The sequence below is a fragment of the Dermacentor silvarum genome, chromosome 4 (assembly GCF_013339745.2).
Source record: "Dermacentor silvarum isolate Dsil-2018 chromosome 4, BIME_Dsil_1.4, whole genome shotgun sequence".
Taxonomy (NCBI): Eukaryota; Metazoa; Arthropoda; class Arachnida; order Ixodida; family Ixodidae; genus Dermacentor; species Dermacentor silvarum.
This window is the reverse complement of record NC_051157.2, coordinates 167920540-167936123: the sequence shown is the minus strand read 5'-3', so window position 1 is coordinate 167936123 and position 15584 is coordinate 167920540. Positions and strand designations below refer to the sequence as shown.

Here is a 15584-nt window from a genome sequence, read left to right as displayed (position 1 = left end):
AAGACCCCACACACATTATGGTTAGGATTGTAGCAAATCTTAAACAAAATAATAATACTTAATGAGTGAGATACACGGATACTTCAGTGAATGCGCATAAACGAGTGATGGGAGCTACGTCGTAGGTAAAGCTATTTCGTTCTACAACTACGTGACCGGAAAAAGGAGATAAAAATGTGGAAGTACGCACATTTAGGCGAGCGACACTTAATGCCTTACCAGCGGTGCCAGGTGATATCCGTGCCGTTGGTGAAATGTAAGCTGCGTGTGCGAGAAGGACATTAGAATAGTATGTGAAAAAATTACGGCATAACAAATCCACGATGACGGTCGATGTCAATGCGAATAACCATCGAGCAATGTAGCGAGAGACCATAATCCAGATTTCACGTTTATTTAACAACATCGTCATCAGCAGCAGCACTTTTCTTTTTACGTACACTGCAGGACGAAGGCCTCTCCCTCCGATTTCCAATTACCCCTGTCTTGCGCTAGTTGATTCCAACTTGCGCCTGCAAATTTCTTAATTTGATCACCACACCTAGTTTTCTGCCGTCCTCGACTGCGCTTCCCTTTCCTTCGCGCCCATTCTGTAACTACTGATCACCACCTTGACGTTCAAGGCATCACAGCAGACGACATCGACAGCCGCGGAGCTTGCTGCTCTTAGTAGCGCAGTTCGCATAATTCGTGAGGAACCGCCTCAAAAATGAAGTGTATTCAGTGATTCCAAGGCAGCTCTACTTTGCTTGCTTTCCGCCTTAGGCCGTTGAGCCTACGAATGACTAGACCTAAAAATCCGAGAGCTCCTTCATCGCCTCGTCGAGTGAGAGCACGACGTCACATTTCAGTGGCTCCCTAGCCACTCGTAATGGACAACGAACGTGCCGATGAAGATGCTCGATCTGCTCATGAAGAAGGCGAAACCAATCTCGCTGTCCAGAACAAATGCAGCAGCGAAACTTCGAGTGCTTGCTAACGATGCCACACAATCGTTGTGGAACGCACCTAGTTTGCGGCACACATGTCTACATCGACTCGACTCCTGTCTTCGACTTGGACCTCCACATGGACTATCCCCACCCGAGACAACGGTACATTGCCAATTATGGCTTGGTGTCGCATTTACGAAGCCGTTTGGTTTCCGCATCGGATGGGAGGACAGTGCTGCGTGTGACCACTGCGACGACGAGCGAACTATTGAACACGTACTTTGTCATTGTCCCCGATACAGCGCAGACAGGCAGTCGCTCGCAACCGCGCTGGCGCGTCTTGACGACTGGCCGCTTTCGGAGCAGACAGTCATGGAACGCCGGCCAATTGGGGGCGAGCTCCACCGCTGGAAAAGCTGGCGCCACCGTCGGCGTGACGTGGTATGAGGGATCACGTGGACACAGAGGACGCGCGTCGTCTCCTTCGGAAGCGCCGAAGCGAGCTGAAAACGAACGTTTAGTCCGACCTGCGCTACAGTTATGATTAAGTGGGGATGTTTTCCCGTTTAGGGTGTCTGCTCTACTACACTAAAGCGCTATAATAGGTGGTGACTGCCTTTGAAGGCGTCCGACATCTTAGGCTATTGCCCGGTACCGTAGGGCCGGACGCGTACGCAACGAAGCCCGGTGTCAGCCTTCACACGTACTCGCAGGCCACGAAGCTGCGTGTAGCTTGTATTGCCAAACTTAGATCCGGCAAGCAGCCATCGGTTACAACTCGGGTGTGTAGCAAGCACTTTCGGGAGGAGGATTTCTGCTACGGCGTTGAGGCTGCGACGTTCGGTGGGTAGCAGAAAGCGCACGCTGCCCGGTTCATGTCATGAAGATTTGGTCTATGAACTTGTTGATGCTAGATACTGGCAAGTTCACCAGAATGTAAATGGAACGGTAAGAAGCACATTAAAAAATGCATAGCATATGATCATGTCAGTGTTAGCACCAAACAATGACTGTACTGGCTTAACAAAAAGAAGCCACGCGAAACGCCTCGCTGAGAGGACCATACATTGCGACGCAAATCACGATATTGAAACGTCCAGGAATTTAGAAAAAAAGTGATTGAATCGTCGCGATGGCACATCACGTATCGCCGTATATAGGTCCAAGTCCCTAGTTATAACGAAAATATTTTGAACAGCTCTGATAGCGTCCATCAAGCAATGGTTGCTTGTGTACTGTCAAATGCTCATATGCTGCGGCCTAAAGCTCACGGCACTGTGCTGCGAAAACGCGCTCGCAGCGAAAGCGGGACATTGTGCGCAGACATCCATGCAGAGGTGCAGTCGGTTGATGCGAACCCGTGCGATTGCTGCATTGAGGCTTCATTCTGCTATGCTGCATTTGGTTATACAGACTATGCACTATAAGAACATATTTCACATAGTGCGACTGCCTACTTTTCGCGCAAGAAGCTGATTAGGGCGACTCCATCACGGCGACCGCGCGCAGTGGATGTTCTCTGTACGTATTCGGTCAAGAGATAGCGCCTGTAAACTATTCTGCGCTTTCTGTTTACCGAAGATTATTATTTTGTCTGCAAGAAACTTCCCTCGTTTGGAGAGCACTAACAGAGATGGCCGGGAGGACTCCCGTGTAGTGTTTCTATTGAGCGCCAACAGCCAAACCTACGAGGAGCGCGCCGCGCTATCCCTTCCTTATACTACTCAAGCGAGTCGCTTCCGACAGATGGCGACTCCGTAAGTCCTCCCACCTAATAAGTGACCCGTAAAGGCCGCGCAATCGCAGGGAATTGTGGGGCGCGCCGTCTGCTAGCAGCTTCCGGTTCCACGGACGACGCGGCGGCATCGGCAGCTTGTCCGGCTAGCTCACTATAGCCCGGCGCACGTGTTTTTCTACGCGGTTTCAACTGTCAGTCGTGCGAAGCTTTCCGTCCGCTATGTCGACCAGAAATGTCGTACCATTCATGCAGCTGATTTCTAGGTTTCAGTTCACTCTGGGCGCAACGATGACGAGCCAAAAAAGGCAAGGATACGCTTTTATTCATAAACGAACTCTGGTTTTCGTTTCGGCAGCCTTTTTTGTTTCTGCCAGGTTTAGCTCTACGACATTTGCCGCTGCTTGGACGCACCGTCACCGACTGCTCTGCCTGCGGGTCAGTCAGACAGATGAAAACGCTATCTTTATCATATAATTTATCAGGCGTATAGAAGCATTGCTTAGAAAATCGGGTGTTGGGGCGATGGTTAAATAGCAGCCTGGTAAATACTGCCCTGTGATCGTCACTGCAACCGATATCGTCAGTAACGACGCAGCTAGCGTAATTAGAAAATTAAATGCTGAAAATCTTTGAAAACTGCGCGCTGTCTACGGAATTTCTTGCTCGAAACTCGAGGTTCATCTCAAGTAGTACGTAGTTAGAAGTTTTCGCTTTTTTGTCATCAAGATGGGGAAATGACCGTATCGCCGTGTCATAGTACGGCTGCGCATCATCTCTATCGGTGTTCAAGGAACTAAGGTGGGGTAGTTGGTTACGAGTATTATGTATGTATATCGCTGTGTCCAGTTAGATTTGCGCCGTAAAACCACGTTTCATATTACCTCTACATGTGCATGCGTGTACTGAAATAGTTATTGTTGCTTGAGTAAATGTTAGAGAAAATAATATCTTGAGCAATCATTCCACACAGCTCATCGTCGCCTGAAAATAAGTGCCACTGACATACGTTCATTTTCTTTTTGTTCACTGATGGTTCAGTTTTGGAAGTGGCAGCCATGCCTCTGATGCTTGTGCACAGCTGACTCAGCAAGGGACGCTGCAAGGTAGTAGTTCCTTGAGTTAACGCTTGAATTTGAGCAGCCAACGGCTGAACAGTCGACCATGGTTTTGCTAGGCGCCTGCAACCGGGTATTCTGTGAGTGTGACAAAGCCGGACTGCAAGCGCATCAATATAGACTTCAACGGCGAAGCGGTGGCAGCGGCTGCGCTTCCTCGAACCGGAAACAGCGAGCAGACGGCGCATCCCAGAATCCCTCGCTCTTTTACGGGTAACCTATTGACGCTGCCGCGGTTTCAGATGGCCTGGCTATAAATTCTGTTGACGGCCTCAGCGCTTTTCGCTTAGGCCGTCACTGATTACGACAGGCCGCCAATGGAAACTGAACCTGGCAACGTTCAACACGCTCACCCTCTCGAGTGAAGCTAGCTTAGCAGGACTGTTTGAAGAATTATCAGGCATTGCCTGGGATATTATTGGCCTTCGTGAGGTTAGAAGAACTGGTGAGGCTTACACAGTGCTGACTAACGGCCTCTGCTACAGAGGTCTTCCAGATAAGAGAGAATCCGGGGTAGGATTTCTAGTCCATAACAACATAGCGGGCAACATTGATGAATACTACAGCATTAATGAGAGGGCAGCAGTCGTCGTAATAAAGCTGAATAGGAAGTACAAAATGAAGGTAGTACAAGCCTACGCCCCAACCTCTAGTCACGATGATGAAGAAATAGAACAGTTTTTTGAAGATGTTGAATTAGCAATGAGAAAGGTGCAAACTCAGTATACTGTAGTCATGGGCGACTTCAATGCAAAAGTGGGCAAAAAGCAAGTTGGTGAGCAAGCAATTGGCAACTACGACATCGATTCTAGGAATGCAAGAGATGTTAGTAGAATTCGTGGAAAGGAATAGGCTCCGAATAATCAATACCTTCTTCAGGAAGCGCAGCCACAGGAAGTGTACCTGGAATAGCCCTAATGGAGAAACAAGGAATGAAATAGATTTCATACTCTCTGCCGATCCAAGCATAGTGCAGAATGTAGAAGTGTTAGGTAAGGTAAAGTGCAGAGACCATAAGGTTAGTGAGGTGTAGGATTTCTCTCAATTTGAAGAGAGTAAGAGTGATATTGGTCAAGAGGAAACAGGCCACCCTAGAGGCAGTAAGGGTAAAAGCAGACCAATTCAGGCTGGTGCTCGAAACTAAATATGCAGCTTTAGAAAATGAAGATAAATTCAACTTAGAGGTAATGAATGAAACCGTAACTAGGTTGGTCTCAGAAGCAGCAATTGAAGTGGGAGGTAAGGCACCAAGGCAACCAGTAGGTAAGCTCTCCCAAAAAACAAAGGACCTAATAAAGAAACGACAAAACATGAAAGTGTCCAACTCAAGAGATCAGATAGAATTCGCTGAACTGTCAAAACTGATCAACAAGAAGAAAGTAAGGTATATTCGAAATTATAACGTGGGAAAGATTGAGGAAGTCGTAAAATATGGACGCAGCATTAAATCAGTAAGAAGAAAGCTTGGCATAGGACAAGGAAAGATATATGCACTGAAAGATAAGCATGGTAATACCATCAGCGATTTCGATGACATAGTAAAAGCAGCGGAAGAATTCTATACTCACCTGTACAGTGCCCAAAACAGCCAAGCTATTTTCATTCGAAATAGTGATGAACCGGATACAGAGGCTACTTCTATAACTAACGATGAAGTTAGAAGGGCCTTGAAAGACATGACCAGGGGAAAATCTGCTGGAGAAGATGGAATAACAGTAGATATAATCAAAGATGGAGGAGATATGCTTGAAAAGCTTGCGGCCCTTTATACGCAATGCCTCACAACTTAAAGTGTACCAGAGAGCTGGAAGAACGCCAACATTATACTAATCCATAAGAAGGAAGACGTTAAAGAATTGAAGAATTATAGACCCATTAGCTTGCTTTCAGTATTGTATGAAATATTCACCAAGAAAATTTCCAATAGAATCAGGGCAACACTTGACTTCAGCCAACTAAGAGAACAGGCTGGCTTCAGGTAGGGATATTCTACGATTGATCATATCCATGTCATCAATCAGGCAATGGAGAAATTTGCGGAGTACAATCAGCCTCTCTATATGGCTTTCATAGATTATGAAAAGGCATTTGATTCAGTAGAGATACCAGCAGTCATAGAGGCATTGCGTAATCAAGGAGTACAGGAGGCATACGTAATTATCTTAGCAAATATATACAAGGATTCCACAGCTACCTTGGTTCTCCACAAGAAAAGTAGAAAGTTACCTATCAAGAAAGGGGTCAGGCAAGGAGACACAATCTCTCCAATGCTTTTCACTGCATGCTTAGAAGAAGTATTCAAGCTCTTAGGCTGGGAAGGCTTAGGAGTGAGGATCAACGGCGAATATCTCAGCAACCTTCGGTTTGCAGATGACATTGTCCTATTCAGCAACAATGAAGATAAATTACATCAAATGATTGAGGACCTTAATCGCAAAAATGTAAGAATTGGGTTGAAGATGAATATGCAGAAGACAAAGATAATGTTCAATAGCTTTGCAAGGAAACAAGAATTCAGGATCGCCAGCCAGCCTCTAGAGTCTGTAAAGGAGTACATTTATCTAGTCAATTACTAACAGGGGACCCTGATCATGAGGAAGAAATTTACAGAAGAATAAAATTTGGTTGGAGTGCATACGGCAGGTATTGCCAAATCCTGACTGGGAGCTTACCACTGTCGTTGAAAAGAAAAGTGTACAATCATTGCTCCAAGTTTCTGCCCCATATGTTAGCACCGGTAGAATTGCCGGTGCTAACAGATGGGGCAGACACTTGGAGGTTAACAAAGAAGCTCGAGGACAAGTTAAGGACCGCACAAAGAGCAATGGAACGAAAAATCTTAGGTCTAACGGTAAAAGATAGGAAGAGAGCGGTGTGGATCAAAAAACAAACGGGGATAGCCGATATTCTAGTTGACATTAAGCGGAAGAAATGGAGCTGGACAGGCCATGTAATGCGTAGGATGGATAACCGATGGACCATTAGGGTTACAGAATGGATACCAAGAGAAGGGAAGCGCAGTCGAGGTCGGCAGAAAACCAGATGGGGTGATGAAGGTAGGAAATTTGCAGGCGCAAGTTGGAATACGCTAGCGCAAGACAGGGGTAATTGGAGGTCGCAGGGAGAACCCTTCGTCCTGCTGTGGACATAAAATATAGGCTGATGATGATTATTAAGTGGAAATAAGAAAGGGAAACGTAGTGGTAGTAAAAACTAAAAAAAAGTTTTGTTCTACAGTACATTTACTTTGAAGAGTAGGCCCATGCCTTTGGGTTGTGGCCTACCAAACCTTTAGTTCGCATTGGCAACTGCATTTGTTGTGGAACGGGCCAACGGCACTACCGCCCGTTTACTTTGTCTGTTCGAGCTATATTAATCAATACTATAATCTGTCCCTCCGACTGGGCTGAAATCAGAATTGCTGATAGATCATGAGGCTCCGTACAATGTACGTTAAAATGAGTCTGCGCTCCAACAGTCATTGAGGCAGTCAAAGAGTGAGACACTGTTTCTCTATTATTCAAGTTGTAATTCATTTGCTTTATCTGTCATGTATCAGCATAGAAACGTTTGCCTATAAACATTTCACGTCTACATCGCTTCATGTCTATTTTGGTCATCACTGCCGATCATCCGGGAAACTTCACGTTCTAACGAAGCACGAAGAAGAAAAAATAAGAACCGACAACAAAAAGTTACTCAGCCCAACAAGGGAACGCGGCAGAATGAGTAAAACAGGTCCGGCAAACGTCAGCTATATGCTACTGCCATAACCAAACATGGTATACCAAGGTTGGCTACCTGCACAAGGTTAACCGTCGTTGCCTGGAAAATCAGAAAGGAAGAGACGAGAATATAGGAAAGATTGGAAGTGAGATAGAAACACGAAGATTGGAGAGGAGGATAGGAAAAGGCAGCTACCGATTTCCCCCGGGTAGGCCAGTTCGGGGCTGCCGTCTACGTAAAGCAGAGGCCAAAGGGGTGTGTTAGCTCCGCCCAGGGACCATAAGGTTCAAGCACTTAGCATCGGCTCAACCCCCCGGACCACCTTATCCCCAGTCACAGCGAAGCCGCGCACGGTACACGCGGAAAGGCCAAACCCCCATGCGCTCCGGTCTGTGGTGTCGCAAGATACCAGACGCCCCCGGAAGATGCAAAAGTTTGAGAAGAAAGCGTTGATGAGCTTCTTATTCAAAGGCTTATGCGAAATGGTGGAAGATTGCGCCGGTTTATATGTTGGTGGTGGTGGTGATGATGTTGAAGCAGGCGGGGTTAGCCTGGCATACATAGCCGGCAATTGTTCCGCCTGATCCTCCTTCGAGTTGATATCAGGGGTGTGTCACCAAGTGTCTATGAGCCCCGTGTCTCGCAGGAAGGCCAGCAGCAGTCGTTGCGCTCTCTTCCTGGTTGTCGCAGGTCCTCCGGGGAAAACGACGTCTTCAAATGTCCTGTGCGTAAGACCGCTCTTTTGTAGGCTGTCGATCATCGCTTTTCTTTCTTTGTCAAACTGCGGGCATATCCAAATGTAATGTTCGATGTCGCCAATGTCACCACAGAAAGCACAGAATGGGGAAGCGCGAAGCCCAGTCTTGAATAACCAAGCTGTGGTGTACGCAGAGTCGGTCCTGATGCGGTATAAAAGCGTCGCTTCTTCGCGGGTAAATCCATGAGTCACGCAGGCTTCGTGGGGATTCTTGTGGATCTCCCAAAAGTGAAGGCGGATTACACCCTTAGGGTTCTGAAGAGCTTTTGGAGCTTTCACTTTTGGGACACATGTCAGCGCTAGGCGTGCAAGGGCGTCAGCTTTCTCGTTTCCATCAATTCCTACGTGTGATGGTATCCACTGGAATCTTATATTAAATCCTTCGCTTGTTAGATCGTTAATCAGTGCCAGAGATTGCCTTGTAAATTTCTCTAGAGGTAGGCCACGATGCAATCTCTGTAACGCTGACTTGGAATCCGTCAGCACCACGACATCTCGTGCAGAGAAGGCCCGTAGTTTCCGCAAAGCCGCGGTGATTGCGGCGCTTTCTACTGTTGTAGAGGAAACTACGCGATCCAGTCGGCCAGACCATGACACATCAAGGGATGGTATGCAGAATGCCGCTGCACAGCTATCTGTTTGTGCGCACACCGAGCCGTCTGTGTAAACTTGTAAGTGGCGTTGAAATGCTGTGCTCAAGTGTTCCAGCACAATAAACTTTGCTTCTGCAGTTGAAATGGTGCGTTTCGCCGGTAGGTGGGGTACACTGAGGCTGCAGGTAACGTCCGAAAAAGACCATGGCGGGTCAAGGCGACTGCGTTTAGGCCATTCCAATCCTAAACATTGGAAAGTGTTCAGCGCCGCATGGAAATGTGAGCGAGTTCTTGCTCTTAGCCGCCAGAGAAGCGCCGTGCCTGCGCGGGACTCGCCCAGCCTTAATAGCTGCGTCAACAATGCCTGAGATGCCAAGAGACGGAGTGGAAGAGATTCTGCCTCATTAGTGACTTTCTTGTTTGAAGCCGTCTGTGGAACTCCCATCGCCAAGCGAAGTCCCTTTCTGTGCACAGCCTCCAAGCGCTCGAATTGACTCGATGACGGGGATATCAGAGGGAGCTGATAGAGAATGCGGCTTGTTATCAGTGCCGCATTCAGTTTAAGCATGGACATAGGATTGTTTCCCCAACGTACACCTGCCAATCGACGAAGTGCGTTGACTCTTTGCACTGATGCAGCCACAACACTTTCGACCGCACGACGCCATAGTAGCTTGCTGTCGATGGTGACGCCCAGGAATCGCACATGAGTTGCACGAAGAATTGAATGCCCTCTGATATTCAGCGTCAGGCGTGTTGACTTGCGTCTCACTCCCGGGAAAAGCATGAAGGCAGATTTTTCCGCTGATAAAGATAGGCCAAGCATCGATAAGTGGCGTTCGATGGCGGAGATTGCGCCCTGGGCGATCCGGGCCAACCGTTTGTGTTGGTACCCCGAGATCCAAATGCAGATGTCATCTGCGTAGATGGACATTTTAACTGCCGTCCGACCTACTTTCAGTGCATCTGGAAGGCTGGCCATGGCAACGTTAAAAAGCAAGGGAGATAGGACGCTTCCTTGTGGGACACCGAGGGAAATTCGTCGCTTATCACTCATTATACTTCCGAGCTTAACTTGGGCATACCGATCTCTGAGAAATTCATGGATGAATCGAAGAGCATTTCCTGAGACGCCCATGTTTTGGAGTCCGTTGATGATGCCTGTATGAAGCACACAGTCGTATGCCTTGGCAACGTCCATAAAGATGGCGAGTGTGGAAAGGCCGTCCGCGCGATGGTGCTCGATATGGCTTATTAAATCCAAGACACTGTCCTGGGCACTCAACCGTGGACGAAAGCCGGTCATGCACGATGGCAGTCTATTTCCTTGCTCAAGATACCATGTTAACCTCGCACATACTAGTCTTTCCATCAACTTTGATACGCATGATGTTAGCGATACTGGCCGATATGAGGCGAGGTTCGCAGGATCCTTTCCGGACTTGAGTACTGGCACCACCCATGCTATCTTCCACGTTTCTGGGATCTCTCCCGTGCTCCAGACGTGATTAAATATGTCCAGAAGGGCTCGTCTTCGTTCGTACGGCAGATTTGTCAGCATCTGATTGCTGATCGAATCGGGACCCACAGCACAGCGTCTTCTTAATTTGCTCAGCGCCATATCCAACTCACGGAAAGTGAATGGCGTATCCATGGTATGGAATGCTTGAGACAACAGAGGGTTCGATACTCCTGCTGATCTGCCAGATGTGAATCCATCTGCAAAATCTTCTGCAAGGGTTTGCAAATCTTTTCCTTGCTTCAAAGCAAGTGCTTCAAATGGCCTGTGCGGGGGAATCTTTCCGGATAGGCTATTCATTACTCCCCATATTCTTGTCATGGGAGTAAACGCCGATAAGCTCTCACAGAAAGCAGCCCACTGAACTCGTCTTAACCTTTTTGTGTGACGACGGATGACAGCGTTTATCCTGTTGTATTCAGTTTTTGCAGAGGGATTTCCCGTTTTTCTCATTAGTTTCCGCTCCGCTCTCCTACGCGCTGCGCAGAGGTTCTTTAGTTTCAAATCAGGAGTAGGAAAATGATCTGGCAGTTTCAACATTGAGGTAGCCACTCTCTTGCTCCGCAGCATATCTGCGAATAGCTCACCAGGGGATTCATCCAACGCTTCTCTGTATGTGTCCCAGCGTGTCACAGCACAGAATTGTCGACCAGCAGTGTGAAATCCGGTGATGTTGGTGAAGATCGGAAAACGGTCGCTGTCCATCCTGTCTGGGGCCGTTGTCGACGATACGTAAAGGTCTGTAGAATGGATCACGAGGTCTATGGCACTCCATGAATCTGGTGGTCTGAAGAAAGTTGGTTTACCATCGTTCGCGATACATAAGTCAGCAGCATCCGCGGCTGCGACAAGTTCCTTGCCTCGGAAATCTGCAATCTTATCTCCCCAAAGCGAATGATGTGCGTTAAAATCGCCACAGATTATTCTAGGAGAGGGGCAACGAATGCAAAGGTCCTTTATAAACGCCTCCGTAGAGACCTTCCTGCGTGGACTTATATACACCGACACCACACTGAGTTTTCGGTTTCCTAGGCACACTTGCACAGCGGTGACTTCCAAGTAGGTAGAACAAAGGTCCTGCACTGGTAAGGCGACGTGAGGTATTTCTCGCCTGATGTATATCATCGCACTTCCATTAGCAAATGACGGTATACTCGGATTTCCATGTCTGATGTACCCTGGGATCGTCCTTCCATTAGGGAGACCAGCCTCCGAGAGGGCTAGAATTGGTATAGGTATGTCTCGAAGGAAAAGGCTGAGTTCACACAGACGCTGTTGAATACCGGCGCAGTTCCATTGCATTATTAAGGGCACTTTTGGGCGACGGAATGGACCAAGTGGGCGAGAAATTGCCATTATGCTACTGAGGGTATGTGGAAGTAGAGCAGAGTATTACTGACTCAAGAGCCAGCACTGCTTCCAGCATATCCTTCGTTGAGCTCGCAGGCATCTTCGCGACGTGGGAACGTAGTGCCGTGAACAGAGCGCGTATCACATGCTGGCAGTTTTCCAGCTGACTGCTTCCAAGTGGTGCTTGAGGTCGGTTCACTGCGGCCGCATAGGTGCGCTTTTCGGACTCTTTAGGAACAGGTTTCTCAGCGGCGGTGACCGTTTGCGTTGGCTCAATAACTTCGTTCATCGGTGTGAGACGCGGGAAATCAGAAGCGTAGTCTCTTTCCAAAGCAGTTAGTTGTGGCGCGCTGAGTGTCTTCTTCGTGTTCGATGGTGCGCTTGCATTCTTTGGACCCAAAACAAACATCTTATTCCTTCGTTGAGCAGCTGTCCGCGCAGGACATCGACCGTAGCTAGCAGGATGGTCACCGCCGCAGTTTGCACACACAGAGTTTTCTTTGCTTGCACACGTCTTAAAATCATGAGGTCCCCCACAGCGCTTGCACCTCTGTTCCCCACGACAGTACTTGGCGATATGTCCGAAGCGCTGGCACTTAAAACAGCGTGGTGGTGTCTCCACGTAGTCGACAAGCTCGTGTCTGGTGAAACCAAGGTTGATCTTCTCGGGGGGTTCGGTTTATATGTGAGCACGCAGGTCTGAATGCAAATTATGAACGACGATGTTAAACTCCTTTTATATATCAGCTGAAAACATGTGCTTGGTTCCATAAGGAAGACCACGATACGTAAAATATGGTGGTGAAAGTAAGCACAAGATGTAGCAAAACAAACAGAACACGTGCAAACCTTAACAGTGGCAAGCACACTTGGGACTAAAGCGTATGTGAAGGAGTACGGTTCTGGGAACTACGGTAACTGGGGGGGGGGGGGGGGGTGAAAAATAGGGTATGCTTCAAGAAAGATTTTTCAGCTATATCGGTAGAAGCTGACAAAGTTAATGGCCGAGGGGGATAATATAACAAAAGTGTCCAGAATACAATTAATTATGTTAATGTGCCAAGATTGATTCAACAAGGAATGGATGAAAAGCACCACAGGAGTTAGCAAAATTTAGGTTATTGCCGATGTTATCGAGCAATTAGTGGAAAACATCAATGGTAAGAGCCTAAAAATACAACAGAGCAATAATGCAGAACGGATACTCAACTTGTCACACAATTTAACACAGCAGGGAAGCCGCGGGGAAAAGGCAATGATGATGATGATGTGTAGGGTTTTATGGCGCAACGGCCTGATATGGACAAACAGTGGCACACGCGTTGTCATGAGTTTTCAATAAATCGTTTATGAAATGGAGTAATGTAGTGTGAATGCTTGATGTAACAAGACTGTAAAAGGCCTAAAATAAGTCGCTGTAACTTGCGTAAGAATAAGTAATAAAATAATGACAACTACTAGAGATGTGAGCTATGACAATAAATGTTTTGTTATGAAGGGATAATGTAATAAGACGTGTAGGAGAAAGTAGCACTGATGCATCAACAGCGTCATTTGAACCCAAGGGCTGGGATGCATGTGCTCTGCGAAAATGCTAGCGCAGCATCAGCCTCCTGAGAGAGGATGCGCTACGAGTGTAGGGGGCTGATGACCAGCAATATGCCGGCATCTTGAAGAAACATTAAGACTACCCTGTGGTCAAAAAACGGTTCTATGCCAAAAACATTGCTGGGTGGAAAGCAACGTGTTGTTTATATGCTAAGGGGAAGCATTTTAACGCGATAGCGTTAGGGGCCCCGCGTCGCAGAAAATCCGGCGTCGGCGTTAAACATCGGCGCCTGGTGACCACATTACCCCGAAGCACCCCCACCGGGTGGGCCCTCCGAGTGGCGCAAGGCGTTAGTGACCAAAAATTTAATTTCTCAAAGTAAAATCCGTCAGAAAAATCGTAAAGCACGACTTCAACACAACGTACAGACGGTGATAGCGTCGGATTGTAATTTGAATATAAGAGAAAAAATCATGATCAGCAGCCAGGGATCTTTTAATACCATCGCGTTCCACTCTTAAAGGTGAAGCTTAAGCGTACTCCAAGTTTTTTTTCTCCGAGGTTCTAATTCCTAGCACTCTATCAATACATAAGGTGCAGTCAGCGTCTCGCCACACATACTGCAGATAGGAGATTCATAATATGGAGGTAAATGAAGAGCACTATATTTTTGTAAGGCATGTTTTGCAGGAATGCCCAAGAATTAAGGAACAGACATTTATCAATTTTCGTAGTTTTTAAGATAATATTGGAGTTACCATGATATCAAATTGCAAAAGCGAAAGCGCTAGTGATATGTTTTAGAAATCACCGCATGATTTCATTCTGTTTTACGGCGCCTCACGTAGATACATTCGAATATACATTGACGGTCGAATAATGTATATGCGAATGGGTTTGTATGAAACAAGCATTGTGGTGGTCGGCTTTTATAGATTATATGGAATTAAACTCTGGAAGGCTGTTCCAGTATAAGAATGCGCGCTTATAAAAATTGGATGAGCCTTCATCACAATATACACGATCCAATCTATCTGGCGTCCTTCCGTTTCATTTGCAGGTAAATAAGTTAATATTTTACGTAAACTTTCTATTAATATATTGTACGAGGTCTGATATAAAGGCTGACTTACCTACAAAAGAACAACCTTCCTCCTCATCATCTATATTATATGTTTGTGTAGGTAAAGTACAAGGAATGTCTTTCTTCTAAGTTAAATTCTAAGTCAACAATGCAAAGCCTATGTTTGAAGACGTATTCGCTTTACTAACGCCTAAAATGTCAATAACAAACAAGAATAAGGCATAGGTTTAGACACCCCTTAAAATTGAATATTTGCCTCACCAAATGTATACAGTGCCACAATGGCGGCAACCTACTCGCTTAACTCCCCGCTATGTCTTATTGGATGCAAACATATGTCTTGATTCCTTTTAGTTTTCGCCATAAAATACTCAACCATGCATATTAGCTGCTGCTAACAAAAACAGGGTTTTGTACGATGACCGCGTGTTTACACTGTCGAGGGAACGGTTAGGACGCGGCTACGCAATTAGTACTAATCACTACCTAGTACAAAGTTGCTTGTATTCTCGCATTACAGAATTATGTAACGCTTAATTTAAGACATTTCGAATTTTAGACAGAAAGATTGCGTCTTATAAAATCACTAGCACCCTAGCGCTGAAAGTAGATCGAACGAGAACTTCATGCAAAATTGTGTGTGTTTGCACTACAACTGTACGTTGTAGCGTACCGTTGGTTATCATGTGATAGGCTACGTCTGCCTTCGCTGCTTCGGACGTTCAAATAATCCCACTACTCACTCGCATAACTACTGACCTTGACTGATAAATACGTATTGAAGCGAACAGCATATATTTATAGAAATGACATGACCGAGGCAACATAACACATAGGACGTGTGTCGTGCTCTCTCCTTTTTGTCCTGTTCGTAGTTCAAGCCAATTATGCGACAATAATCATGAACCAACTATGCCAGAATAAATCGTTGTGGACTGCCTGATGAAAACCACATCGTCGCAGAATTGTGGAAATGTTTCGCAATAAGCGAAAGTTGCTATATTTAGCGATGGGTGCCAGGGCTGCTTTTATTTAAATGACTGCTTTCTATAGACTATGAATGCCGAATGCAGCAAGAAGGCTTTTTTTTCTCAAAATATTTAAAGACTAGCCTACCTTTATCTGAACACCGGCTAAGGGCACGCCTACATCAGTAGCAGTTTGGGTCTCTCCTGTCTTCGGCTGACTGGTGATTAGGCCGCACGATTCCGTCATTCCGTA

The 15584-nt window shown here is 46.5% G+C and overlaps 1 protein-coding gene across 1 annotated transcript in view; it reads right to left on the bottom strand.

Moving 5' to 3' along the window:
* The window catches only part of LOC119449030 (luciferin 4-monooxygenase-like), a 73384-nt gene that overhangs the window by 40201 nt on the left and 17599 nt on the right, over positions 1 to 15584 (bottom strand). The window lies entirely within an intron of this gene.